The 27590-nt window shown below is 46.7% G+C and overlaps 1 long non-coding RNA gene across 1 annotated transcript; it reads right to left on the reverse strand.

Annotated features, from left to right (window-relative positions):
• Positions 1 to 3930: 3930 nt before the first annotated feature.
• On the reverse strand, positions 3931 to 15608 carry LOC140700945 (uncharacterized). Its single transcript, XR_012079706.1, has 3 exons — positions 15543 to 15608; positions 12521 to 12639; positions 3931 to 4407 (listed from the first exon to the last, which is right to left on the reverse strand). It is a non-coding gene; the product is annotated as an uncharacterized lncRNA (long non-coding RNA).
• Positions 15609 to 27590: the final 11982 nt, after the last annotated feature.

Here is a 27590-nt window from a genome sequence, read left to right on the forward strand (position 1 = left end):
CCTTCTTCATTTAGTCAATAACACTTACTACCATTTTTTGATGCTTGAAATATCCCAGAAACTGCCATTTTTCTCACATTCCTCCATTTAAAGCAGTAGTTCTCAAGCCTGGGGTTGATTTCTGCCCCTCAGGGGAAGTTAGGCAAAGTTTAGAGATTATTTTGGTTGTGACAACTTAGTGGGAGTAGGGTGGGGACGTGTGTTCCTGACTTGTGGACAGAAGAGGCCACATCTGCTGCTGAAATTCTACAGTGTACAGGAAAGGCCCCCAGAAAAAGAACGATCTGGCTACAAATGTTGAAAGTCCTGGAGTGGAGAAAACCGGATTGGAATCCATCCAGCAACCTTGTGAGAGTGATCATCTCCCACCTGAGAAATGAGGAGACGGGGTTCTGGAACATAAAGTGAAGCCCGCACGAGGATGTGGCTGAGGTTAAATGAAGTTAATAGAATGAGTCTCTAATCTAAAGGATTAGAGTCTTTATAGGAAGAGGAACCAGAGTGCTCTCCCCTAGAGGCAAACACAGAGGAAAGGCCACGTGGGGGCACAGCAACAAGGTGGCCACCTGTAAGCCAGGAAGAGGGCCCTCACCTGAAGTCCACCATGCTGACACCTCGATCTTGGACTTCCAGCCTCCAGAACTGTGAGAAAATAAATTTCTGTGGTTTAAACCACTCAGTCAGTGGTGTTTTGAGCTGCATAATCTCCCCTAACAGGAGTCAGTGCATCATGTGAAAAGGATGCTTTAAATGCCCGTGTTTAATTGGGTAGAAGGAAATTTGATCTCATTTCATAGGAGTCACTGCTGCCTGTTTCTCCTTTAATTTTTATAGTTTCTTCCTCGGTCTCCAGGGGCAATTTGTGATGATCAAGAACAGTTTGAGAAATGTAGCAAAGACAGGAGGAGTCCCAGCTGCCTGCCCAGCCGCCTGTGAGGTGTCCTGGAGGTGTCCTTGGCTTCCTGGAAAGGTGAGCAGGGACCCCATGATCCAGTTCCCGGGGCACCTGCCAGGGCTGCCCCAGCGAGGCCGGACCTGCCGCAGGAGAGCAGAGAGCGTGGATGAGTCCGGCCAGAATGGCCTCGCAGGCAGAGCTCATGGAGGTGACCCACCAAGATGGTCACTTGGTCTCTATGCTCAACATTTTTGGCTGAGATGGGAGACAGGTAATTCCTGGAACTGGTGAAGGTCCTATAGATGATGGACCCAAGGTGACTTGTTGTCATGGATTCCCTGGGCCCACCAGGGTCACCTCCAGGGTCCTGAACCCCTGGACGAGGGCACTGATCAACTCGGCTTCACAGAACTCCCTTCTGTGCTCTCCTCACTGGCTTGTCATTGTTAGCATGTTGGATGCAGTCCACCTTCCTCCCCATGGAGTTCAGGCTCTTGTGATCTGCTTGGTCTCCCTCTTAGGCTGGTCTGTCCCCCTGCCATGGGCAGTTCCATCAGGGCTGATTGGGGAGGGGGTTGGCTGTCACCCAAATGTCAGACGCAGACAAGGGGATAAGGGACCATCCAGCACACCTGCAGGCGGGACTTGTCAGATGGAGTTTCCAGCACCTTGGAGAGAGAGGAGGCAGTCTGAGTGAGCTGGACTGTTTAGCAAAGCAGACTTCTGGAAGCAGGAAGAAGTTCCAGAGTCACAGGTACAAATACACAGCGTTCAGTCCACAGGATGGACAGCAGGGATGGCATCGAGGTCATTGTCAAAGGGCCTGGGATCTCCATCCAGCTCCTCCAGGCACTCAGGGGGAACTCAGCAGGTCTCCGCCCCCATCCCTGTGCGGGGTCAGACCCACATGCTGACCTCTCATTCACTGCCAGGTCAGGATCAAGGTCAGTCTGGGGACCTGGAGATACATTAACTCCCTCACACTGTCGTCAGAGCAGAGCCCCGCGGCCCTGCATCACAGCCCGTTGATACTCTGCACAGTCGCACCAGTTTCCAGACATTCGGGCCCACCAGGTGTTGGGGGCAGGGCCCAGGGAGCAGAGGAGGGGCCAAGATATGCAGACACCAGTGGAGTCGTGGAAATGAGTGACACTCGGGAGAATGTCAGTGACGGGGCCACTGTGAGAAGCTCCGTGAGCACGTGCTGAGTGGCCGCCTGCTGATCAAACTTCATTGTTCTGAAAGGGACTGAAGCGGCTTCTCAGACCCACACTGCACAACAAAATGCATGTGTTCCTCCACCAGCCTCCACTGAGCACCTACTGTGTGCAAACACTGTGCTGGGAGCTGACCGCACACTGAGGATGAGATCAGCTCCACCCTCAGGCTGGTGGGGGAGACACAGAGACCCGGTTACCCCGTGATGAGGATGTAGCTGAGCTGTGGGGACACACTTGGTGATGACTAACTCTGACCCTGAGCTGGGTCTACAGTGAGAGCTCCCGGGTGACCTGAGGAGTTTGGGAATTTGAGACCATCTTCACTTCACAGGAGAGGAGCCCAGATGGGGGAGTAACTTGTCTGATGTCCTGGATCCAGGTTTTCCCAAACCTGAGCTCTGTTCCCAGCATCACCTGGCCGCAGGGTCTCATGGGACGATCATGGCGATGGCGCCAACCCCCTAACTCAATCCCAGGCCGCACAGCACACTTTCCCACGCAGGCAGTAATTACACCCCCTAGAGGTTAATTTGCAAGGAGACAGTGAAAATGTGTTATTTAAACAGCAATTATTAAAATCATGCTGGGGGTTTGCTGCATAATAGGTAATTATCTGTGACCTAATTGGGAAAACAATGCAGTCAATTCCGTTTAGCTCTTCCCTCTGAACCCAGAGCTAATCCCTCCAAGCAGCGTGCCTTCTGCTGAATAAGGTTCTTTTTGAATCTAAAATGAGGGCACCTTAGGCAGTTCTGTGGCCGAGATCTGCCAAGGCCTTGGCCTCCTGCCTGGGTGGAGACACTGCCCTTGGACTTCGGGGGTTTGCTACTCCCGGGCACACACGTGTTCAGGAGCCCACTCACACATGTTCGCCTCTTGAGCTTTTGCTCATTCATTTCTGGTTGCTTGCAGCCCTCTCTTCACAGACATTTAGGTGTTAATTTATTTTGCCTCCATCCCTGTTTTTCCAGATTTTTTTTTAACAGAAGTACTGGGGATTGAACCCAGAACCTCATGCTTACTAAGTATGCGTTCTACCACTGAGCGATACATGCTCCCCTCTCCGGCCTTTCAGCCCTTGTTTTGTTCATTCCTTCCTTCATTCTTTCTTTGTCCATCTCTGCACCCAGTACCTCCCACAGTCACCAGAGATTTCTTTGTTCTTTCCTCCTTTATTTCCCAGTTCATTCATTCACTCATTCCTGACTGTGCCCATCCATTCAGCACCTTGTGGATGCATTTACTCATCATTTCCTTGTTCATTTGTTCATGAGTTTATGCGTTTGTTTGTTCTTTCATTCATTCAACACTCATGCTCTGTCTGTTTGTACAGGCCCCTCCCCTGGGCTTTAGCGCAAGCTTTCCACCCCGCAGCCCTGCCCCAGTCTTCAGTTCTGGAGATACATCCTCGGACCCCGCTGGGTGGTGTCTGGCCTGGCCATCTTTCCCACCGTGTGGGTGGATGGGGCTTAGTCCTGCTGGAGAAACTCTGGGACCCAAGAGTGATCCCACCCGAGGGCTGAGGGAACTGGGGTTCCTCGTTGAGGGCTGTTGCCACGAGCGTTAACCCCCTGCCCCCTCTGGCCTGCCCCGAAGGAGACTGAAGTGGGCTTAGAAGGCTCCAGAGGGTCTTCAGGCAATGGAATATAGGAGCTGGGCTTTAGAATTCAGGCCTGCACCGAAAGAGTAGGGCCACGGGCTGTGGCTGGGCCATTGATGGTGTTTACAATAATCATAAACTGAGGGTAAGAAGGCAGACCTTAAAGACAGTGACTTGTAAACGGATGGAATTTTATGGTGACACTGAGCTTCCAAGCCTGGGTGACTCAGAAGGTTGTAGAATAAATCTCATTCACTGGGGACAAAGGTGAGGGGCAGCCTGGGGTGGAAAGATGATGAGCTAGGTTTTGTCCGTGTTGCGTTTCAGAGGCATTGAGTTTGAAATGATGAGAGGAGGTGACTGAGAGAAGTACAGAGAATAGGTTGAAAGGGCCCTGAGGTTAAGCAGGAAGATCTGGGGCGAGTCTCACCTCTGTGGCTCTCTCTGGGGCTGAGATCAGCAGAACCCACCTCTCACCGCATCCTTCTCTGCTCGAGGTGTAAGCAAGAGGCCGTCTGAACCATCAGTTGTCAATGACGTGTTCTGGTTTGAAATTGGTCTGAGGCTCCTAAAATAGCCAAGCTGAACTTCACTGCCTTGCTGAGCTGCTTCAGATCCTACTGAGCACCTAGATGGCAATGAGTTTGGGATGATGAGATCAGGCTGAAGTGGGACAACAAGGATGGAAGGATCTGGAAGAGACAAATGTACAAGTTGGCCCCGAGGTGGTGCGTGCCCCAACCCCATTCCTCCCTGGTATGGGGACCAGGGTCCACCTTCTCTAGGCAGGTGTGTGTCCCTCTCCCGGGGCCCCTGTTCTCAGGGCTGGAGGGATGTGGCAGCAATTTCCCTGGCATCTGACTGCTCAGGCGTCACCCTGACACCCTGTCAGCCGGGGGACCCCTGCTGAGACCTAGAGGAGAGTGAGAAACTCACTGGGCTCTCAGCCCCCAGCAGCTTTCTCCAACCAAGTTTCACTAGATAGGACTCATAGAGGGTGGTCCCACGGGACAATGTCCTTTCCTCAATTGGTCCTCCAGGGAAGGGGGCGGGGCCTCTGTGATTGGCCCCTAGGAGAGAGATGCCAGCTTTCCGTAAGCCCACACTGCAGTCACTCTCATTGTCAGCATTTGGGGACCCTCAGAAAGGTGCAGACCGGCCTCAGGGTCCTTTCGTGTTTTCAGGACTTCAGAGCCCAGGCACCTGCAGAACATGTGATCTGAAGGCCACACACCTACAACCCAGGTCTGGCTGGTGCCCTTGGGCTTGTCCTGTCACCTCTTTGAGTCTCTGGTTCCGCATTTTGAATTGATGGTGATGATATCCACCTCCTAGGATTATGGGGAGGATTAAAATCGACAACGAGTATAAGGATGCTTAGCTTACTCGGACCTTTCATTTATAGCCGAGTCATTCTCTCCCCAGGAAAGATAGGACAGTATTTTCCTGCACTTTTGTTCCTTAAATAATCCCAAACTCCTCAGGGTTACATTTCCCTCCACTGCCCCTGACATTTATTGCCCTTCAGTTATAACTAATTTAAAATTTAGGAGGGACCTTAGAGAAGGACTAGTCCAATTGGGGAAACTGAGGCATGGGGGCAGACAGTGGGTTCCAGGCGACCCAGCCAGCTGTGGCAGAGCCTGGCCCCCACTGGGAGGCTCAGTTCAGTGGCTCTGCCTCACGGGTGTCTGCCTCTCAGCTCCCTGGAGTCGCCTACAAGCTTGCCTTGGATTCTTTGCCAGTTTCTCTCACCAAGATCAAAAACTGACAGCCATGAAACCCGGCTTTCCACAGCTGGAGGCTAATTTGCCTTGGGGCCGCTTTTTTGTTTGTTTGTTTTCTTCTTAGAATTACCTCCACTGCTTAAAAGGCACATTAAAAAAAAAACCTAAAGTGGCTGTCAGTTTCACACCAAAAGCAAACACGTGACCCGGCCCCTGTGTGAATGCGGCATCACATCTAGTTAAAAGATCCATCAAATGAATGTGTTACAGGAAGAAAAGGTTTGATTTGGGAAATTTCAAGCTACCAAACACATATTTTTGCCTTCCAACCTTTTAAATATATAATTTTTAACTGAGAAAAAGAAAGTCGTTTTCAAAGGTTACCTTCCCCTTAAAAATATCCGAATGTGTGTAATTTAAGCTTGTGTTGAACGTGTGAAGTGTGAGCGTTTTATCACTTATATAACTTGCCCTCTTCTCTTGCTCCAACACAGGAGACTTTCTCCCTGCACAGCATCAGAGGCAATTTCTCTTTGTAGCCTGAGGGTCTGACCTTTCCATCCCCTTGGAGGGACTGAGTTCAGGTGAGCGCTGGCTGGCAGCTGTGAGAGTCCATTTCGGATTTCTTAGGAGTTTCCAGTACCGATCATCATGGCTTGGTCTCCTGAGGGTCTACTGTGTGCCAGGTGCTATGCTGGTGTATTTTAAATTCATCTCGAAGTCTCATGCTCTCATCTTGATTCAACCTACCATCATCACCCACACCCTGGATTATTCTGCCCAACCATTTCCCTGATTCCAAACTTGCCTCCTATGGTCTCTTCTCCACTGAGCAGCAGGAGAACCTTTAACAAGGCCAAGCAACCACCTCTCTCCTCTGCTCACACCCTCCATGGCTCCCATCTTTCTGGGATAAAGTCAGAGTCCTTCCCTGGCTCCCAAGACCCCTGTGACCATCCGCCCTCACTCTGCCCCAACCACACGGGTCTCCTTGCTGATCCTCGGGTGTACTGGACACACTTCTGCCTCCCATCTCTGCACTGTGGTCCCCAAAGCCTGGGGCACTCGCCCCAGGTCCCCTCATGGCTCACAACCTTACCTCCTTCTGTTCTGTGCTCATATGAGTCCTTCCCAGAAAGGCCCTTCCTGACCCACATGAAACTACACCTCAGCCTCCTGGCACTTCTCCCCCCTCCTCCGGCCTGGTTTAATCTCCTGATCACTTACCACTGCCTGTTCACCTTGTTTATTGAATACTTTCATCAAAAGGTGAGCTCCATATGGTAGTGACTTTGGTCTTTCTGTTCATGGCTAAATATCGAGCTGCTAGAACACTGACTAAGACATACATACTTATTGTGTGAATGAATAAAAGATTTGCACTTGATGTGCATGGAATCAAGAGCATACAGACAAGGACCAAGAAAACAGATAAAGAATACAATATTTCTGATAGTGATAGGTGTGGTGCTATGAAGAAAATAAAGCAGGACTGGCTAACTGCTTTAGGTTGGGATCCAGGAAAGCCTTCTGGAGGAGGTGGCATTTAAGCTGAGACCTGGATCTCACAGACCAGACAATAGGCTTTGGGTGGGATGACTTGCCTGAGACCTTGCAGGTGGCGATCCTAGTGGAGCAGGTTTGGAGGTCACAGGAAATGTGTGTCCAGGCTCCTGGGGACCTCTCCTGAATTCCCCCAAATGGACAGAGCCCTCAGTCCTGGAGTGCCCTGTGCTGACCTCACCCTAGCCTTTTGCCCACTGAGTTGTGGTTGTTACTCCAACTAGGTCCCTTCCCCATGGGAACCGAGAGTGTCATTCAGTGGGATCAACAGGGCCTCGTGCATCCCACATCCCCAGGGCCAACCACAGGGCCTGGCACACAGTGGGTGTCTCTGCAGGGGGGTTTTGAATGAATCTCAGGTGAAGCAGGTGAGGCTGTGTTGCAGGATGTAAGCTTCATGGACGATTAAGCTGTGAGAGTCCTAGAGAAAGCTGAGATCATTTTATCAAAATAGAGGACTTGAGACCCAGGGTAGGGTATGGTCTTGAGGTCACTCTGTGAAATAAATCATGTAAATGATATAAAAATAAGACTCTGCATTTGAAGTTAACACGTTTCCTCAACCTGAAAGGCCATGTGCATACTCTTAAAATGGGAGAGTCAGATCAGCTTCCAATTCATGACTTTTTCTGGGAACCTATCAAAGAGCTGAGGTCAGGGAGCAAACAAGCCGCCCCAGATCTGAAGAGACAGGCGCTGCAGGGAGAAAGCAGGTGGAGTCACCGCCCTTGCCTGGGGTAGGTGCAACCAGTCACAAGTAAGAAGTGTTGAGCTAGAATAATCAAGAAGTTGGTGAAGATTGAATGAGGCTGACTGGACAGTTTGAAGCCCACGGAACTTTGGGAGTCTGCGCCAACTTGCTGGCTCTCTCTGGGGATGCTCACAGAAAGGGTCAGATAGAGTCCTAAGCAAACGCCCATTGTGGCTTGGACAAGAATGGGTTGGAAAAAATTCTGCCCAGATCTTTCTCTTCGGTCTTTCCTATGAAACAAAAAACTTAATAAAAGTGGAAAATTGGGTGAGAACAGCTGCCCTTAAGGGGGAGGGGCAGGAATACTCACTGGGCCCAGAACTACCTGGGGGGAGGGGCAGGGAAATAAAAAGGCCTCACCCTGAAAAGCAAGGAAACAGGGTCTAAGACTGAGGCTTAATCAGAACAACAGAAAATACATCCCCAGATTTCCCTACTGCCAAGATAACAAGCTTACTTGACTAGTAAGACCTGAAAAATAAGGCAGAGGAGCAGAAGCAGAGAAGAGTGCTTAAAGAAACTCTCTCTGGGGCCCAATGCAAAGGGAAGGCCTAAAACACAGGTTCAAATAGACGTGGCTCTGGAAAACCATTCTCTACCCTAAACACAAGGTTGCAAAGCAGGAATTTGCAGCCTGTGGTGCACTGAGGGTAACCATGGCAACAGCAAATCTCTAACCCAGTCCAGCTCCTCCCTGGGTTAACTCAAATCCCATCACTAAAGGCCTAGCAGAAGGAAAAGTGTGCCCATTTTCAGGCATAAAAATAATTTTCCTCAGTCTCTTCTGTCTGAGCCAAGAAGTTCAGCTTTAAATAAAAAAATCATGAGGCATGTAAGATACAAAGTAATCATTGGAACCAGATGACACTGATGATAGGCCTGACAGGGAATTTTAAATAGCTGTGATTAATAAACGTGTTAATCATTTAAGGACAATAGGCAAGATCAGATGGGTAATTTCAGCAAAAACTATAAGAAAAAATCAAATGGAAGTGCTGGAAATAAAAAATACAGTAGCAGAAATGAAGAATGCCTCCCATAGGCTCCTTGGCAGACTTGGAACAGCTAAGGAAAGCATCAAGGAACATGAAGACAGGTCAGTAGAAATTACCCAACAGAAACACAAAGAGGAAAAGGAGTAGGAGGGAAAAACCAGAATATAATACCTAAGAGCATGGGACAGAATCAAACAGCCTAATATATATGTCATTGGAATTGCCGGAGGAAAAGAGAGAATGAGGCAGAAAAAGTATTCGAAGAAATAATCACGAAGAATTTCCTCAAACTAATGATAGACAAAACCCCCAGGTATCCAAGAAGTTCAGAGACCATTAAGCAGAATAAATGACACTCCACTCCGCCTCCCCCCACACACAATCTTAGGCATATATTATTGAAACAATTGGAGAAAAATTTGCAATCAGAACATCTTGAAGGCAGAGAAAAGAAAAGATATGCAGAGAGAAACAGAGAAAAGAATTACAGCAGGCTTCTAATCACAACCCATGCAAACCAGAAGATAATACAGTAACATTTTTGAAGTATTGAAAAGGAAAAACCCACCCTGTCAATCCAGAATTCTGTACCAGAATAAATATGTTTCAAAAATAAAGGAGAAAGAAAAACTTTATCAAACAAAAATTGACAAAATCCATTGTCAGATCTACTCTAAAAGAAATGCTAGAGAAAGTTCTTCAAACAGAAAGAACATGATATCAAATAAAATCTTGGATCTATACAGATAAAGAGTGCTCGCAATGTAATAAGTAAAAGTAAAATAAAATGCTTTTTTCCTTATTTTTAATTGCTCTTAAAGGTTAAATGACTCTTTAAGGCCAAAATATGTTTATAGAATTTGTAAAAATATAACGTCTGACCATAACAACACAAAGGATGGAAGGGAGAAATAAAATAATACTGTTTAAGTTCCTTATACTATACATGAAGAGGTGTCACATTATTTGAAGGTAGACTAATTAAGGACGTACATTGTAAATCCTAAAGAAACCACTAAAAGATAATATATAAATATGTAAAATGCATACTAAGCTAACAGATGAGCTAAAATGGAATAATAAATGATTAGCTCAAGAGAAAGCATAAAAAGAGGTAAAAAAGAACAGGTGGAATAAACATAAAAAAAACCTTTCCATTTGGAACATTCTCTGAATCTCAGGGCTGCTTTCTTGACTTGGAAGATTTTCCAGTGTTTCACGAGGCCCTTGATATAGAAGCTGTTAATAAAATCCCTTTAATTAGTTTGGTGTTGATCAACTTAGCCTTACTTGGGTTTTTCTTTTATTAAGTTGCTGCTACTGGAACAGAAAGGTAAAATGCTTAGAAGGCAATAATATATTAAGAGGTCATCATACTCATGATCGATTTGGCCCTTCTCCCTATAAGGGCCACATTTTGGGCTGTGGAGTTCATATATATTGTTGCCACATCTTTTTCCTCAAACTGGACATCCTAGAATCAGGATTTAGATTTGCAGTTCAGAGAGGGGAAGTAATCCAAGATCACATAGCAGATTCACTTCTAGTCACTTCTCACTTTAACTCTCCTGGGATTTATTAACCTATAAAGGTGGAGTGGACCTGCTAAAGTAGGTGATCTTTGAGGTTTCTCTGCCCTGTGTGAGTTTACTAGTCCTTGAGTCATAAAAGCCTAGGCACATAAACTAGGTGCAGGGTCAGAGGCTGTGTGGTTACTGTCCAAGGTGCTGAAGACCCAGGGGCAGGACCTACCCCAATGTATTTAAGGCCAAGGGGAAGAGGATATAACTGGCTTTGGAAAATACCTCCCTCCCTGCCAGAATCAACCTTCCTGCCATCCTCTCTACTGCCCCACCTTGTTCCTCCTAGAGTCTTGGAAACCACAGACGGCAGGCACCTTGGGAGACAGGACGGCTGCACAAAGATGTACAGGACTCTCTAAGTGACAGCTGGTGGTCTGATGAACTTGGTCCTTCCTGCTGAGGTCCTGAGGCCATATCCCGCCTAGGTCAGAGGTGGTGCAGCATCAAAGATACCAAAACTAAGTTGCCTCCTTTTAGATATGACGTCTCCATTTGAAGAATAGGGGGATAAATAATTAGGACGGCTTTCCAGTGTGGTGAAGAGAACTGGCAGATTTACTCACTTAATAGGTGCTGGATAAATTAGATAAAAAGCATCACTTAGGGGCCAGGGTAGTGTTTTTACACCAGATCCCATTAGGTGAGTGTCAGGACCCTAATATAGCAGGTATAGCCAGTAAGATGAAACAGCAGGAAGGGGGGTTGTGATGGATCTGAGACAGGAAGGCAGGAGAATTCCAGAGTTAAGATCCAGTTTGGAATCAGACAGAGTCATATAACAGACTGAAATCAATTAGGGAAAATAGATTTGAGGTAAAATTCCAGATGTTCCTAGTGATACCGCTTCTTCCAACTTTCAGTTCAGTTTAACACACTGTTCCTGAGTGTCCTCTGTGCTGCCCGCTTATATATGTGATTCCATTTAATTGTTTTACAAATCCTAAATACAACTAAGGATTTGAAACCTCAGAGGTATAGGGACTTACCCATAATCTCTCAGGTGGTGTGGTAGGCAGAATTCTAAGATAACCCCCAATGGCCCATATTTTTATATAATTATTTCTCCTTGTGTGTGGGCAGGTTGCGTAACTTGCTTTACCAACAGAATATAGTAAAGGTGAAGGGATTTTTCAAATATAGTTAAAGTCCCTAATCAGATGACTTTATTTCAGGAGAGGTTTAACTGTGTGGGCCAGGCCTAATCAGGTGAGTGCCTTCAAAGAAGGCATATAGGTCAGATGCTGACGCAGTAGAGGCTCCCTCTATTCATTGTTGGCTTTAAAGAAGTAAGCTGACATGCATTTTACAGCCACAAGGAATTAATCCTGCCAACAACTGGAAGGCACTTTGGAGCAGATCCTTCCCTAGTTGAGCCTACAAATGAAAACAAAGCCTGGAGGACACCTTGATTTCAGCCTTGTGAGACCCTGAGCAGAAAACCTGGCCAAGCTGTGCTCAGACTTTTGACCTAAGAGGGTTAGTAAGTAGGTATTGTTTTAAGCTCCTAAGTTTGTTGTATTTTGTTAGGCAGCAATGGAAAACTAATTCAACTGGAAAGTGGTAGAATGAGATGTGAAATCTGCCCTGCCTTCCTGTAAAGCCTACAGTCCATTGCAGACACCTCCACCGTCAACCCCACAGACATGCCATTGTTTCCAGTCAGGGCTGGACTTGTCCTCAGAGGGAATTTTGATTATGAGCAGGCCAGGCAAGAGTGAAAAGAGAGACAAGCACCTCTGACTGTCAGACAGAGGCAGGTACTGAGTTGGCATGTCCTGGCAGCTCATTCCAGGGAAGAAGGAAAGGCAGTGACTATAAGAATAGCTGGCAGTTACTCTAAGTGCCCATGGAGAGAGTGATGTGGGAGAAGCTACTGGTTAAATCGTCAAAGAAAATTGGCTCTTGGATCATCTTTGGCCCTGGGGCCGGGGTCAGGAACACTGGCTCCCTGGCTAGATGTGCCTGGGATATCGAGCATCTTTCCCTCTTAAGATCATGTGATTCTGTGAATAACAATAAGAGCTACCATCTGTTGAGTATTTCCTTCAGTCATTCAACAAACATTTAACAAGTGTCTACCAGGTGCAGGATGCTGGTGCTGTAAGAGTAGACCCCAGAAAGCTGTTGGATGACAGGGGCAGACCAGTTTGACTCCCAGTTATGTGGACACATATTTGTGGACTCACCACCATACGAGGGCTTCTTTTTTGTGCTCCGGATTCTCAGGCTCCTCGGTTTTAGACATTCTTTTGTCCCCTCAGCACACACTCCTCCTTGGCTTTCTCATATCCTTGGATCTTGGAGTCTGGGTGGGGAGGGAAACAAACAAGCAAGTGGAGGACAAATCACAGAACCAAATGAGGATTCTCTGCCTGCGTCTTCCCTTGGGAAAGGGGCAGCTTAACATGACTTAATCTAAGCACAGCCGGTATCTGTTGAAGAACAAGTTGGTTAGATTCATTTTCTCAACCAACTATTTCAAGGCTAGCATTAATCTATTCATCAGTTTAGTTCATCAGGAGAAAACATGCTTCTTCAGGAGTTTTCTAACTGAAGATAATGCCTCATTAAATTAAACATATTAACCTGAGAACAGTATTGATGTCAGCCAGACTAATGAATGTCATTATAGGAATGCACAGTAGTCCTCAGAGAGACCCCACCAGCCATTAGGAACTCTTCACAAATGCACTCAATTATTGTAGGATTTGGAATCATCAAAGAGAGCGGGTGGGAGAGGAGAAAAAAGACAGAAGGAAAGGGGATGATCCTGACACCATGGCTATCTCTGGGAATACTGCCCTGATTAACTCTGATATCTTTGATGCTTAAGAAAAGGCACATGGCCATCTTCATGTGATGTGATTTGCTGTTGATTCCAAGAAGAGAGAAGCTGTTTTTTTGTTTTCTTTTTGGCCTCCAAAATGTAAGGAGAGGTTACATTTAGGTATCAGAATCTCTGGATTCTAGTTCTTGTTCTGCCACACAGTAGGACTGGGAATAATTCTCAGATTTTCTCCATGCAACAGTGAACTAGTTTTTTCAAATCTACTGAGTCAAATACTGTGCTAAGTATTCTCTCATATGCTATTTTATGGAATCTTCATAGAAACTCTATTAGACACACATTTTTTGCTCCAGAATAATGGAAGAGAAAAACCAAGGCTCAGAAAAATGATCTAACTTGCTTTGCTAGATCTTTGGGACAGGCAGAGGCAGGCAATGAGGTCTTTCTCTGGGGAGACCATCACTGGAGAACTGCATCCACTTTTGCATGACAATGTAGAAGGGAGACTGAAAACCTGAGCTTGATCAGAGCAGCATGATGCAGATTGCCTAAGGAGGAAGGGCTGTTGAACCTTGGGAGGGAAAACCTTATACAGACAAAAGACATATTTCCAAATACAAATAGGGCTGCCATGTGGAAGACCAACTACATGCCCTCAATGTGGGCTGAAGGAAGAGATTTTCAACAGTCAGAGCTGTCCAGAGATGGAATGGGATACCTCAAGAGGCAATAAGTTTCCCATCCTTACAGGTGCACAAGTAACAATTAGATACTGTTGGTCAGAGGGCATATTATCAGTGCCCTGTCTGCTTCCAGAAAGGTCTCTAACGGATGAGAATCTCCTGACCTGCCTCCAGGCCCACAGAGGAGTGGAGAGTCGAGATGGCAGTTTAGTTTCTTCCCTCCCTACTGCCCAAGCACCTGGGGAATGACTGATGTTCACCTTGAAGGGGGCGGTGGAACAGGCAGGCTGTTCACCAGCATAGTTATGGCCTTTAGGGATTAGATACACCTTCCGGGCTGAGACTTCCGAGGCTGGCTTGTGGGATGATGAGTTCTCAATCATTGTCTTTGTACTTCACAATGAACCTGAACTTCAGTTCTGAAGACTTCAAAACCCAGGTGTGAATTCTGTGCCAGAGCCCCCTGCAGCGCAGCCCAGCCAGAGTTCTCATCTTCTGCTGGTCTGATTCTAAAGCCCTTTCCTGTAACAATAGGCTGCTGAGCACTTGGTAATGGTCAGATTTCTTGGAATTGATCTTCTCATATAGAACATACTTGGGAGAAATAAAATAACCATCAAAGAAACTGAAATGAATTACATTTTCACCAAGAGGAAAACAGCAATCCACCTGAAACAGGAACTACAAGGAAAATAAGAGTCTGTTGTGTACTGAGACCAAGAGGGTGAGGAGAGGGACCCCATGTCTCTGAATTCTTTGCATCTTGGATCACTTTCTCTGTTGTATGAGGCTGTACATCCCTGCTTCGTTTTGCACCCCAGCACTGCCCCCACAGGGAAGGGGGTGTCTGAGTCACTCTCCTACCCTCTCTGGGGGGTGATTGTTTTGTCTTAGAGAGGAGGAGGGGTCTCAATCTTTCCTCAACCTTTTCCCTCCACCCTGCCATCTTCTGTCTCCTCTCTCACAGTCCCATCAGCTGAGGAATGAGCCTCGGAGACACTGAGCAAAACAGGAGTGGAGCTTTTACCAAAGTGGGAGGCAGACAGGGGCTCCTGGGTAGCAGGCAAGGTTTCTGAAAGGGCCATAGTGATGTAATGAATGACCAGGTTGCAGAGCGAGGAGTAGATCTGGATGGCTTCAGCTGGCAACCAGGCCCAGGGTTCCCTTCTGACAGTGGGCTACACAGTGAATTCCAGAGCCTGGCAGGAGCTGGATGCAGGCTTCTCAAATACCTCCTGCTCTGGGTGGAGCTGACACAAGCCTGAGCCTGGACCAGAGAGAGAAGAAAGAGCCCCATTTATGGAACTTTTCCCAGAAGCCGGTTTGTTAAATCCATGATCCCACATAAACTCAATCTCACTTCAGGGAAGAGAGGTGTGGCTGTGCCAGTTTTCAGAGAAGGCAGCGGGAGGTGACCTCTGGAATGAGTGTAGAGGAGGAGGAGTGGCTGAGGAGGGGAGGCCGACATTCCAGGGCTTCTGGGACTTGGACTTGCCTGCCCTGGGGTCTCATGCAGGTGTGGTGCTGATCCAGGAGGGCTGAGTGGCAGAGGCTGTTGGAGCTCTCTTGTCCAGGCACTTAGTTAAGAAACATGTATTGAGGTCCTACTATGAGCTGAGTGCCAGGGAAATACGACCCCGACCTTGCTGAGCTTAAAAGAAATTGAATGTATAAAATTTCTAGTGTATAGATGGGAAAACTGAGTTCCAAAGAAGGTAAATATTATTCATTACTTACAGGTTAGGGAACTGGCATTCAGAGGGGGCGGATAAGTCTAGTAAGTGGCAAAGCCAGATGCAAAGTGAAGTGATCTGCCCTGGGCCTGCACACCTGCCCTGAGCTCTGCTGTCACAAGGGCAGCTGTGCACCCTACGGCCCACCCATGTGCTGCTCTAGGGAAACATTCAGTGAAATGAGGTTCTCCCTGGCCTCTTCCTTAGGGGTGGGCTGGGACAGCCCAGGCTGGGCTCAGTTTTCTGGGGCTGGCCTTATAGGTGGGGCCACAAAGCCAGGGCCAGGGGACAATTCTACTCAGAGATCCAGAGCAGGGCATGGTGCTTAAGCTGGAGGACTATTTCCAGGTACAGTCCAGAAGGAAGTCGGGCCTGGACACCTGAGCAGTGGGGAGACCAAATCTCTGATCAAGGCAGAGGGGCTGGAGATGGACCATCCAAGGGAAACAGGACCCAGGTTAGGCCCGGCAGCTCCAGGCAACATCCCAGGAGGGCCTCCCAAGAGATGTCCCAAAGCCCGGAAGTGTCCCCTGCTGCTCATCTCTGTAGCCCTGGCAGAGCCCAGACTGAGCTGGAGCTGGCTGCATCCCAAGGGCCACCTTGCTTGTGGATCACCATGGCCTTGGCCCAGACATTCTCTAGTTGTTGTTGCCATCTTATCACCTCTGTGATACCAGCCCAATGACGGGCACAATTTCCTGATGACCAGAATTTCAGGCCAAGTGTTTTATACAAAATCTTACTATGATGAAAGAGTGAAGTCCTCTCATACATATTGGATGGAAGTTTCTGGGAAGCTTTCCAGGAGGAGGTGAGCCTTGAGTCCACCTTTTATTTCAGGCTTGGAGAAGAAGATGGTGAAGAAAGGGAGTTCCAGACCATGGTGTGTCACATGCAAAATCTAAAATCTGTGCAGAAGGGAGGGAGGACACTACTCTCAAAAGGCCAAACTGTGGGATGGTCCAGGGTAGGATGTGAGAGTCCAGTCTGAGTGAAATATTCAGAAAGTACCCTCTTCCTCACTCTCAATCCATAAGTGAAGCTGCACCCATAGCTCAGGGGTGAGCCCTGGGACCTAAGCTTAAAGCAGTCCATGTGGCATGTTCCTCTGGTCTTGATAATTGGCACAGGGATGTGACTCAGCCAGAGCCAATTAGATGCAATGAGAACTTTGCTGAGGCTTCTGAAAAGGAACTCTTGCAGTTCTTTGCCACCAACTTGAACCCGGAAGTTTCTTGTCTAGAGCTGTTGCCAATACTTCACACATAACCTAAGAACGAGGCCTTGGTGACACCTCTGGGGGGCTCCATTAAGCCATGATGGGGATCATTCTTATCCCTGAACGTTTCCTTATGAGCAATGACTTCCTTTTTCGCTGACCATAGTTTGGATTGAGATTTCTGACAGTTGCAATAGAAAAGAATCGTAGCTGTTACACAAATCCATGCAAGAAATTCAAGTAGAAAGAAGGGTTATGATAAGGAGACCCAGTATTCCTTTGCACATCTTCTTTTTCCCCTCTTCAAACTGGCTTCTCTGCTCGATTCACCACAGCCACACAAAATCGTAGCCTCTATCTCTGGGCTGCAAGATTATCCAGGATGAATTTTCAGTTACTTGATTTTGTCCATCCTACACTAAAATTCTCAAGAAGAGAATCAGATTTGCCCAGTGAGTGAGGTGTCTGCACCTGTCGTATTAATAAGCAATAGGGGCGGGGCTTAGCAGGATTTTGGGCAGAGTAAGCGGTGATGTGCAGGAAGAATAACTGTCATTTCTAAGCAAGTTTGAATCACAGTTCCTGTTATCCAAATGAGGAAACTAATGCTCAAAGTAACCTGACTTGCCCAAGATCACACAGTTGGTAAATTACAAAATCCCCAGATTCACATCTTGTTTTGCTGCACTCCACACTCCATGGTATTTCCACACTTCCAGCCCCACAAGTTTCTCATTGGCTTCCTTCTATTTCCTCCTCCCATTTGCCCAATTCCTGCCCACTGACCAGGGCAAGAAGTACGAAAGCAGACTCCCCTGAGAAGAGAGGTGACAACCAGGGCTGCCATGAGGAGCGGATGCCTTTCTTGACCACCTGAGCACTGAGGGCATCTGTCGTTTCCCACCAGAAGCAGGCACAGCTTCTTTTCCAGAGACAGACCTGGCCGTCTGGAGGCTCCAATCCCACACTCAATTATTCAACACAAACAAGAGCTGAATTAACATCTCATGGCCACATTGCTTTTTACCCAAATAACTACCTGATTGTGAACACATTTGCCTGAGTCCAGCAGACCCACTGCTGAGATCTTCATCAGAAGTCTTTCAACCCCTAGAAATCAGTTCTGATAACAAGCCCTCTTGTGATTGCTGCAAAATCCAAAGTGGGGCAGGCCCCCTGCAGACACAGTGCTCCAGTGACTGTGGTTAAACAAGGACCTCTAGGGAGCAAGGCTGGGGCATTTGCTGGCCACGTGGTCCTGGCCTCCTGTTCCAGGAGATGATCAATGACATTTGCTCAGCAGGATTCATGGGATGATTCCAGGTAAACAGTGACCAAAAAGGGTTTAGAAAGGGGACTGCAGTACGGGCTGTAACTGGAGGTTGCTGAAAACCACATCTGCACAGACAAGGGTGGTGGGAGGGAGTGGGTGTATGTGCATCCCCTTCAGGATGTCTCAGTGTCAAGTGGGCGACCTTGGGGTGACCTTTCAGATCCTCAGTTTCCCCACCTGGGAAATAGAGCTCATGAACCCTCCTTCACAAGCAGTAGTGAAGGTCACAGGGGAGGGGCTGGGGAAAGCTCTCAGCATGATGCCTGGTACACAGTAGGTGCTCAGATAAGAAAGTGACCGTTGACTTGAGTTGGGTCCAAAGATGACTTGCTGAGCTGGATAGAGGGGGTGATGGGGAACCCTGGCTTCCAGCCCTCGCCTTTCCCATCCATTATCATCTGAGGAGGCTTTGGGTACCACTGGGCTGCAGGAGGGTGGGTCTACATCAGATAGACTGGATGTGGAGCAGTGAGGATCTGGACAAGTTCTCCCATCAAGATAGGCAGGAAGGCCCAGCCAGAGGGGATGGAAAACAAGACTCAGCATTTAGAAAGACTAAGGGCAGGTGAGAAATGGCTGGAAAGGTCAGTCCAGGCCTCCCAGCAACAGAACAGATGGAGACAGGCAGTAGGTGGGGAGGGGAGATCATGGCTAGGGGTGAAGAAGGAGAAGATCTGGGAAAAGAAGCAGTGCCTGAGCTCAGAGCTCAGCTCAGAACAAGGCCCCAGACCCTGGGCTGTTCTCAGGGCCCATCAGATCCCCATGACACTCGTTGTAGTAACTGCTATGAAGGAAGAGTGGAGAGGACTTGGGAATAACTGGGGATGCTCAGTGTGGTGAGGTCTCAGAGACACTTCCAGGCATGCTGTGAAGGCGCTGCCTAGGACTATAGACAATCACAAGGGAGAGAAGGAGAAAGAGATGGTGGGGTCTGGGCAGGACAGAGCTGACCTTTGGGGAACACCATGGTAGAGGTGAAGTCAGGATACTAGATTCTGGGCCTGACTCTGCTCTAGATCATTGTGTGAGCCAGAACAAGTCACTTGCCCTTTCTCAGCTTGCATATGCACATCTGTAAAATGAGAGGCATTAGCCATGGGGTCTCTAAGACTCCTCTCAGCTCAGAGGGTCACGCCTTGACAGTTTTGGGTTCTGTGTGATATCTCCATCCTATCTCCACATTCCAATTCTCTGCCTTAAGTCTGACCAGTGGTTCCCCAGCTCAAATCCACCTTCTGCCAGTGGAAGGCAAGTCAGCACCATCAAAGAGCCTTAAATGAATTGCACTGAGTCAGCAGCCCTCACGGTTGCTGCACAGTGTGGGTCTGGCAATGACAGGACTGCTCAGTTCATTAGAGTCCAGGGTAATGTGCCCTTGCCCTTGGAGATGCCATTATGGGCTGGTTTCTGTGGTTTCTTCTTTGGGAGGGAAGAAAATGGAAAGAAGGATAAGCAGGAGATGAACCTGACTCTCAGCCTTGGGGGAGAGGCTGACAGCAAAGTTTCGTGCTGAAATCTGGGCTTGGAGACTTAGATGCTGGAGGGGAGGCAGCCATTAAGCTGTGTGTTCCTGTGTCAGGAATCTCAGAGCAACCTGGCTTGAGCTCAGAAGAGTTTTACTGGGTTATACAAACAGAGAAGCTCAGAGACAGGGTAGCCTTCAGGGGCACCTTGACCCAGGGGCAAAAATGATACCATCAGGACCTGTTTCTTCTTTCTCCATCTTTTAGCATCTCTCTCCCATGCAAGACCACTGTCAGGTCCCTCTTCCTGGTGGCAGGGTGTTTTCTATCCAGACTGAGGTCCCATAAAGAAGAGAGGAATTCCTCGCAGCTGATCAAAAGTCCTGGGTCACTGGCTCTAAGAGACACACCTCAATCCCTGTACCCTCAGAAAGCACAGAAAGTTAGAGTGTGCTGACTGGCTTATGCTAATCAGGGTCCATCCCATGAGTGAGGTTAACCCCACTCAAGCCACAGGGACTGAAAGTGGGGGGGGGGTGCAGCTTTATCAGTAAAAAAACTAGGTCATAAAAACCCATAGATGCTCTCTAATGAGTTTGGGGTAGAGGGAAATAAAGCACATTAACAGAAACAAAATAAAGAGAGAAGAAAAACTCAAATAGTTATTTCTTATGGCTGATCTCATCTCATTTTCCCAATGGTCCGATGATACCAGAGCTACAATTATCCTAGATACAGAATCCTAGGCTTGTAGAGTTAGAAGAATCTTCGAAATCCTCTGTCCAACCCCCTTATTTTCACAGGCAATGCAACAGAGACCCAGAGGGCTTAAGTGACTATCTCAAGGTCACACAACTCAGGGGAAGATGTCAGAGTAGGAAGAATCAGAGACTCACCTCCTCACCTAGGTAAACATTGTATTGACAGAATCTGCCTAATGCAACTATTTTGGAAGCTTGCAATCTTTTACAAGGCTTGCAACTTCCCCCAGGACAAGTCTTGGCCAGTAAATCATTGTTGATTGTTAATTTTGGTTAATTTCAGCTCTTAGCTTAGTACATCTATCCATCCACCACTCCCCAGCCCAACATCAGGCAGCAGTGCAATGTTCTTGAAGCAGCTTGGACATAGCTTGTGGGAGCCAGAGTGAGCAACAGTACTCTGTCCTCCAAATATCAAGATCTGTGCTCTGATCATTAGTTGCTGCTTTTGATTGTGGAGGTGCAGACATGGAAGTGAGTAATCATTGTTGCAACTCTTACCATCATTGTTACAAGCCCCTCCTGCTACAGATGAAATGACTTCCGAGGGACTTAAAGGACTGGTGCATTTGCCCCTTAATTCTTTTCTTTTTCCTTCTTTAAGAGCCAGATATTTAAGGATGAGGACGTTCAAAAGCAGTGCAAAATATGGAAATTTAGAAAATCATTGTACATACCCAGGGGAAGATGCAAATTTAGACAAAGCTTGAAAAGACCTTAAGTTTACACCTCAGGCTGATCCCTGGCACAGAGGCAGCCTACAAAAATCAATCAATCAAACCAGCAAATGCTGCAGAAGTTAAGGAGAGGGGAGTGGTGCAGAATCTGATTTCTAGAGTTACCATACTATGAGATCCAAATGTCTAGTTTTCAACAGCAATAAAAATCACAAAGCATACCAAGAAAAAGTAAAGTATGGCCCATTCAAAGGAGAAAAATTAACAGAAGTTATTCTTGAGAAAGACCAGATGGCAGATTTACAAGACAAAGACTTTTAAACAACTGTCTTAGAGATAGTCAAATAACTATAGGCAAATGTGGGGACTGTCAAGAAAACTTTGTGACAGAATGGAAATATCAATAAAGAAGTAGAAAACATAAAAATAAATCAAAAAGAAATTCTGGAGCTGAAAAGTATAGTAACTGAAATGAAAATTTCACTAGAGGGATTCCAAAGCAAATGTGAACAGGTGTAAGAAAGAATCAGTGAATATGAAGACAGGAAAATGGGAATTATCAAGTCTGAGGAACAGAAAGGAAAAGATTTTGAAAAAGTGAACAGAGCCTCAGGGATCTGTGAGACACCATCAAGTGAACCAGAATAACAATATGGGAGTATGATTGTAACTTTGGTTTGTAACTTTACTTTTTGTTTTTGCATAATTTAAGAAATTAATGCATTAAAATCATTAATTTATGTTTTTGGACACACAATATATAAAGATATAATTCTGTGACATTAGTAACTGAGAGGGAATGGGATAAAACTGTAAGGAGCAGAGTTTTTCTATGTTTTTGAAATTAGCTGATATAAATTCAAATTAGAGTGTTATAAATTTAGGATGGTAACTGTAGTTCCCATAGTAACCATAAAGAAAATTACTATAGAATATACACAAAAGGAAATGAGAAGAATTAAAATATTTTGCTACAAAAAAATCAATTATACACAAAAGAAGACTGCAAAGTAGGAAATGAGGAACAATAAGGATAAGACCTAAAGAATATAAATAGCAAGAATTAAGTTCCTTCTTATCAGTAATTACTTTAAATGTAAATACATTAAATTTTTCAGTCAAAATATAGAGATTAGTAGAATAGATTAAAATACGTGAGCCACTATATACTATCTACAGGAGACATCTCAGATCCAAAGACGAAAATAGGTTGAAAGTGGAAAAATATATTCCAAGGAAAGAGTAAACCAGAAAAGAGCATCATGGTTATACTAGTAGCAGACTTTAAGACAAAACAGACTTTAAATCAAGGTTACATATCTCATTAGTGGGAGACCAGGTCTTCCTAGAGAGAATTTGTCCCAGCAGGCATCCACCTGCTCAGAGATGCCTCTGAATTACAGTGAACTCCCTTCAAGGTGAACCTCACTCTCGCTCAAACCAGGCAGAGAAACCAGTGTGCTCCAGGCCCTGGGCCAATCCTGCCCTGGACAAACGGAAAAGGGGGTCATTACCTCCCTGACCCCTTCCACCCTCTCCTCTGAGTGGGCAGATGCTGTTTCAGTCAATGAATCCAACTTGGGCTTGGCTGGAGACTCCTCTTTGAGGATCCTATGGCTCTTTACACTCCTAATTGCAGAGCTGACCTCAACTTCTGCCATCCAGCCCTGCCTGCTTGCTTGTCTGTAAACGCATAAAAGTTAACACAGAGAGTATAAGAGATGGTGAAGCTCTTCATGGTCATCTAGCCAAAACCCTGCATTTTATAAGGAAGAGACCGGGGCCCAAGAGAGGAAGGGCATTCTAAGGCAGGTAGAGTGATCCAGCTGGAAGGGCTACTGTCTCCCAATCTCTCTCCCACTGCCCCACTGGCCTTGCTGACTACATGAGCCCTGAGTTGTCATCCTCCTGGCCCCTGGCTGGGACGGTCATCCATCCTGAAGTCAATACTTACACACTGACAGCTCCTCCCTCTTGAAAAATGTCACCCTTTGCAAGGTGTATCCACTCTCCTATTTAAGCACAGAACAATAGAAAACCAGGCAGTGGTTAGGGCTTGTCCAATATTAGCTGACGACCAGAGATCAGGACCAGCTCCCAAGTTCACTGTGTCTTAGGACAGAAACTTTCAAAGAGTTTGTTACATTTTATCCTCCTCTGATCCCTGCGAGGCTGGCATTCCTGGGACTGTCGCCTAAGTTATAGGTGAGGAAATGAGACTGGAGGAGACCCAGGCCTCTGGGCTCCCTCACACAGTTGGTCAGTGGTGAAGAGGGGGTGGGCCAGGCTTCCTTGAGTCCAGTGTGGTGCCCTGTTACCCTGCACACTGCCACTCCTGAGAGGTAGGAATGTCTCCCTGAGAACAATGGGGACTGGACCAACAGGGGCGTACACATCAGAGGTCACTCTTTTCACCCAACAAGGCCTGTGGCAGGGCCCGGTGAAGGCCCAGCAGTTCCAAGACGCCATTGGCCCAGCCTTCTCCTCTATCTTCCCCCCATGACCTTGGCCCTGAGGTCACAGTGTGGCTGCTCCAATCGGACCTTGGGCCCCTTTCAGGCTGGGTAGCCAGTGGCCCACAGGAAGCCCATCAGTACCAGCTCTTCTGGGGGATTTCCCAGCATGCTCCACAGCAACCATTGCTCCCGTCTCATTGGTGGGAATGGTGCCATGTGACTGCCTGCAGAGGGGCGAGAAATGTAGTGTTTTCAAGTAGGGGAAATTGTTGTTTCAGACAAATGGGTTGTATTAGTAGGAAAGAAGAGGAAGGTGACTATCAGTGGGCAGCCTGCAGTCTTCCCCAACGTTTACAGTATCATTTTCATACATTACCTGCTTGGATCCGCACAAGCACATTTGTTGTGATCAGGCAGTGAGAGGCTGAGCCACTTGCCAGAGACCCAACAGGATAGTTTGAGGAACCAGGCTAGAATCCCCACTCCTTGTCCTGGAGCACCCACCCAACAGCTCCCCAGATCTGCACTCCTGCCCACACCCGTCCACCCCATTTGCTCTCTCCTCTCTCTCTGTCTAGTCTTCTGCCTCTCCAGCTCCCCAGACCAGCCCAGGTCACTGCATTCCTGCAACCCAGAGGTGAGAGCACAGTGGTTATGACTTACGTTTCTGATACATAGTGCTTTCAGGCTGATCTACTTTAAGCAAGTCTGCTATGAAAGTCCAAACTCAAATCAACCCCCTGGTGTTACACTCCCTCTCTCATATCCTGCTGGTGGGATGTTCACTGGGGTAACCTTGGCAGAGGACAGTTGAGCAGTGGTATATCAAAATTCAAAATGCACATAACCCTTTGTCTCAGCAATTTAACTTCTAGGAGTCAATCATTGTGAAACAGTCAAGTGTGTGTATTTATGTATGCAAAGATGTCCACATTATTTGTAAAAACATAATAGCAAAAATTTGAGATAATCTAATGTTCATTAATACATAAATGAAAGCATCTTTCTATTATTGAATATTAAGCAGCCATTAAAAAATGAGTGTGGTCCCTATGCACTAGCTCAGGAGGCTATCCATCATGTATTTTTGAATAAAAAACACTTTGATGAAAAAATATGAACACTTCGCTGCTACTTTGTATAAAAATTGTATGTGCACAAGTAAATATCTTGAAGGATGAACATTTGTTCTGGAAGACCGTGTGGAATCCTTTATGGATCTGAGACCTTCTGACAACATGAAGTATCTAAGGTCATTGACCACCGGATTACTTTCTCACCTGCTCAGGGACATCGCCCAGCATCCCTTTCCTCTCTCATGAATGTTATTTCTCCATGAGATCATTCCCATCAATGTACAACACTGCATTATTTTTCCAATTTCAAAACAACATTAAAAACAAAACTAACCTTTTTCTGCTACCATTGCTTCCTTTTATAGTAAAATGTCTCAAGAATCACTATACTTGTTATTTCCAATGTCTCTTCTCCTGTTTTCTCTCTGCTCAATCCGGATGTCACTCCCTGACACTCCAGCACACCTGTCTTGTCAAGGTTACCAATGATTTCAGTATTGGGTTAATGGTCAACTTCCAATGACACTTTACCTATGGGCATTTACCATAGTTGCTCACTTCTCTCTGAAATCCTCTCCTGGTTTTCTTCCTACCTTCGTGGCTGCTCCTCTTCAGTCTCCTTTGGCTCTTCAACCCATAAACCTTGTATTGTCCCTGAGCTTTGTTCCTCATTCTCTTTTCCTTGTCCTCTCTCACTCCCTTGGGAACCTCCCTAGACTCACCTCACTTTTACATGCAGTTCATATGCTGATGGCTCCTAAACTTACTCTCAACCAGATCTCTCCCTGTACTCCAGACTTGTACATCCACCATGATTTGGCAGCTCCACCTGGGTTACCAACAATCATCTGAAAATTCACATGTCCCAAACTGAAATCCCAGTCTCACATCCCCTCACTTTCCAAACTGCTACTCTCAGAGTCTCCCTCATTTCAGTTAAGGCAGCTCCATCCTCCCAGTTTTCAGGCCAGAAACCTGGAGTCACACTGGACCCCTCTCATTCTCTCAAACCCCATGTCACATCCATCAGCAAACCAGCTGGCTCTCCTTCAGAGCGTTTCTGGAACTCAACCACTTTTCATCATCTCCACAGCTACCTCCTTGTCACCTTCTCCATCCCAGTCACTGTCCACATTCTCCTGGATTGTTACAGCCGCCTCCTAACCCTACTCCCTGTTTCTTTCCTTTTCCTCTAAGAGACTATTCCTTGCAGAGCAGTGGAGTGATCTTTTTACATTTGTCAGATAATGTCTCTCTTCTGCTCAGAAACTTCCAATGCTCTCATTGGCCAGAGAAAAATCCAGAGCCCTTATGATAAACCATTGACCCTACATTTACTGAGCACCCCCATCCCAACTACCTCACTGACCTCACTCCTACCACTCTCCCCTAGTCCCTCCACTTGCTGCTTGTCCTTGAACGTGCCAGGTCTGCTTGTGCTCAGGGGCCTTGTACTTGCTGCTCCTCTGCCTGGGGTCCTCTTCCCAACATTCTCAGGGCTCAGTCCTCAGTCTAGAATGACCAAACCATGGACCATGGGTATGGCTCTTGTACAAAGTTCTGTAGCTCCTGAGAGTCTGCCCCAGAGGAAAGTCTATGTACCTACTTAGAGTAAAGAGAAGATGGATGGTAGCCAGATCCTTTCTAGAAGTTACTCTTTCTAGAAATCGTGTTTTCCCCCTTTTAATGTTTTAATTAAGAAATGAAAAGTTTTTAATGGTGTCTTGAATACAGTAAGAGAGTTGTGACTGGATATCACCAATGTCAAGAGAAGGATTAGAATCCAGTCCCTCCCAGAAGGGTCTTCATCTAGCAGACAGAGCCTCCACTGAAGGAGAACAGCCTCCCCACAGGTAACCACAAGATACAGTGCCCTGCATCAGCATGGGGTCCCAGACCACTCATAAAAGTGACAGCCCCTGCCTTTATGGATGAGGACAGCAGCAGGGGGCCCTGCATTGCCCACAGAACAGGGGGGCAGAGAAACCCTCTGGGCAGACTCTGTGTGTCCTGAAATTTCCTACTTGTAGTGATTAAAAAAATTGATCAAAGTCATATCTGTGGCTGAGCAGGGAGCCATCCCTCATCTAAGCAATTCCTAAGATACCTCCACATTTTAATAGTGAGTGTCTTAGATGAAAGGAAGTAGAGAGAGAATCAGGGAAAGCTTAACATTTTACATTTTTCTTCTTTGCTGTTGAGTTTTTTTCCCAGCAAATATATATTGCCTTAATAATGTGTGTGTGATTTATATACATGTGTGTGTATTAGCGTGTGCTTGTCTGTGAGTGTGTGTGTTTGTGTGTGTGTGTGTGTGTGTGTCCCAGCCTCAGGAGTGAAGGCTATTTACAAGAGAAAGGGATTCTGTGCTTTACTAAAGGATTTGCTGAAGGCATCTTTGAAGTGCTCTGCTCTCCAGGGACCTACAGAAAAGAATTTTGATTTATAAACACTTTCTTTTCATGCTCTGATGCAACCCTTAAATGGGTGTCCAATTTCTGTTTCAAGTTCCATCCAATTTAACCAGCAATTCTCCAAGTTACAGCTATGTGACGGGCACAGTGCTTGGCACAGTGGTGGAAGAAAGATGAAGAGGACCCATGTTCAAAGGAAACTGACACTATCAACTCTCATGGAAGAGACTGAAAGAACTTCTCAGAAGCTGTTGGTATGGGTGATTTAGCAAGACCCGCTGCACTGTCCATATATCCAGCCAGGAGCTCAGAGATGAAGAGGCATTTCAGGTCTCCCAGGGTGATGGAGCATCCTAAGGCTCTAATGCAGTCAGAGAGGGTGGAGATTACAGTGATGGGAGAACAGCCAATCTGCTTCCCCATTACCACCTTCACTGTGCAGAACCCACAAATGGAGCCCTGCAATATGATGAGTGACAGTTTCTGAAACTCTGATAAAAAGAAGTTAGAGGCAACTTGTGACAACACATCCCAGTTAGACCTAGAGTAGGCAGGGAAGGAGCACCTATGCCTTTTTGAATTCTCCATCCCCCTAGCCAGCCCTGTGGTTGACCTCACTCATAGGTCCCCTTCACACTGTCCATATATAACCT

The sequence above is a fragment of the Vicugna pacos genome, chromosome 13, assembly GCF_048564905.1.
Source record: "Vicugna pacos chromosome 13, VicPac4, whole genome shotgun sequence".
Classification (NCBI taxonomy): Eukaryota; Metazoa; Chordata; class Mammalia; order Artiodactyla; family Camelidae; genus Vicugna; species Vicugna pacos.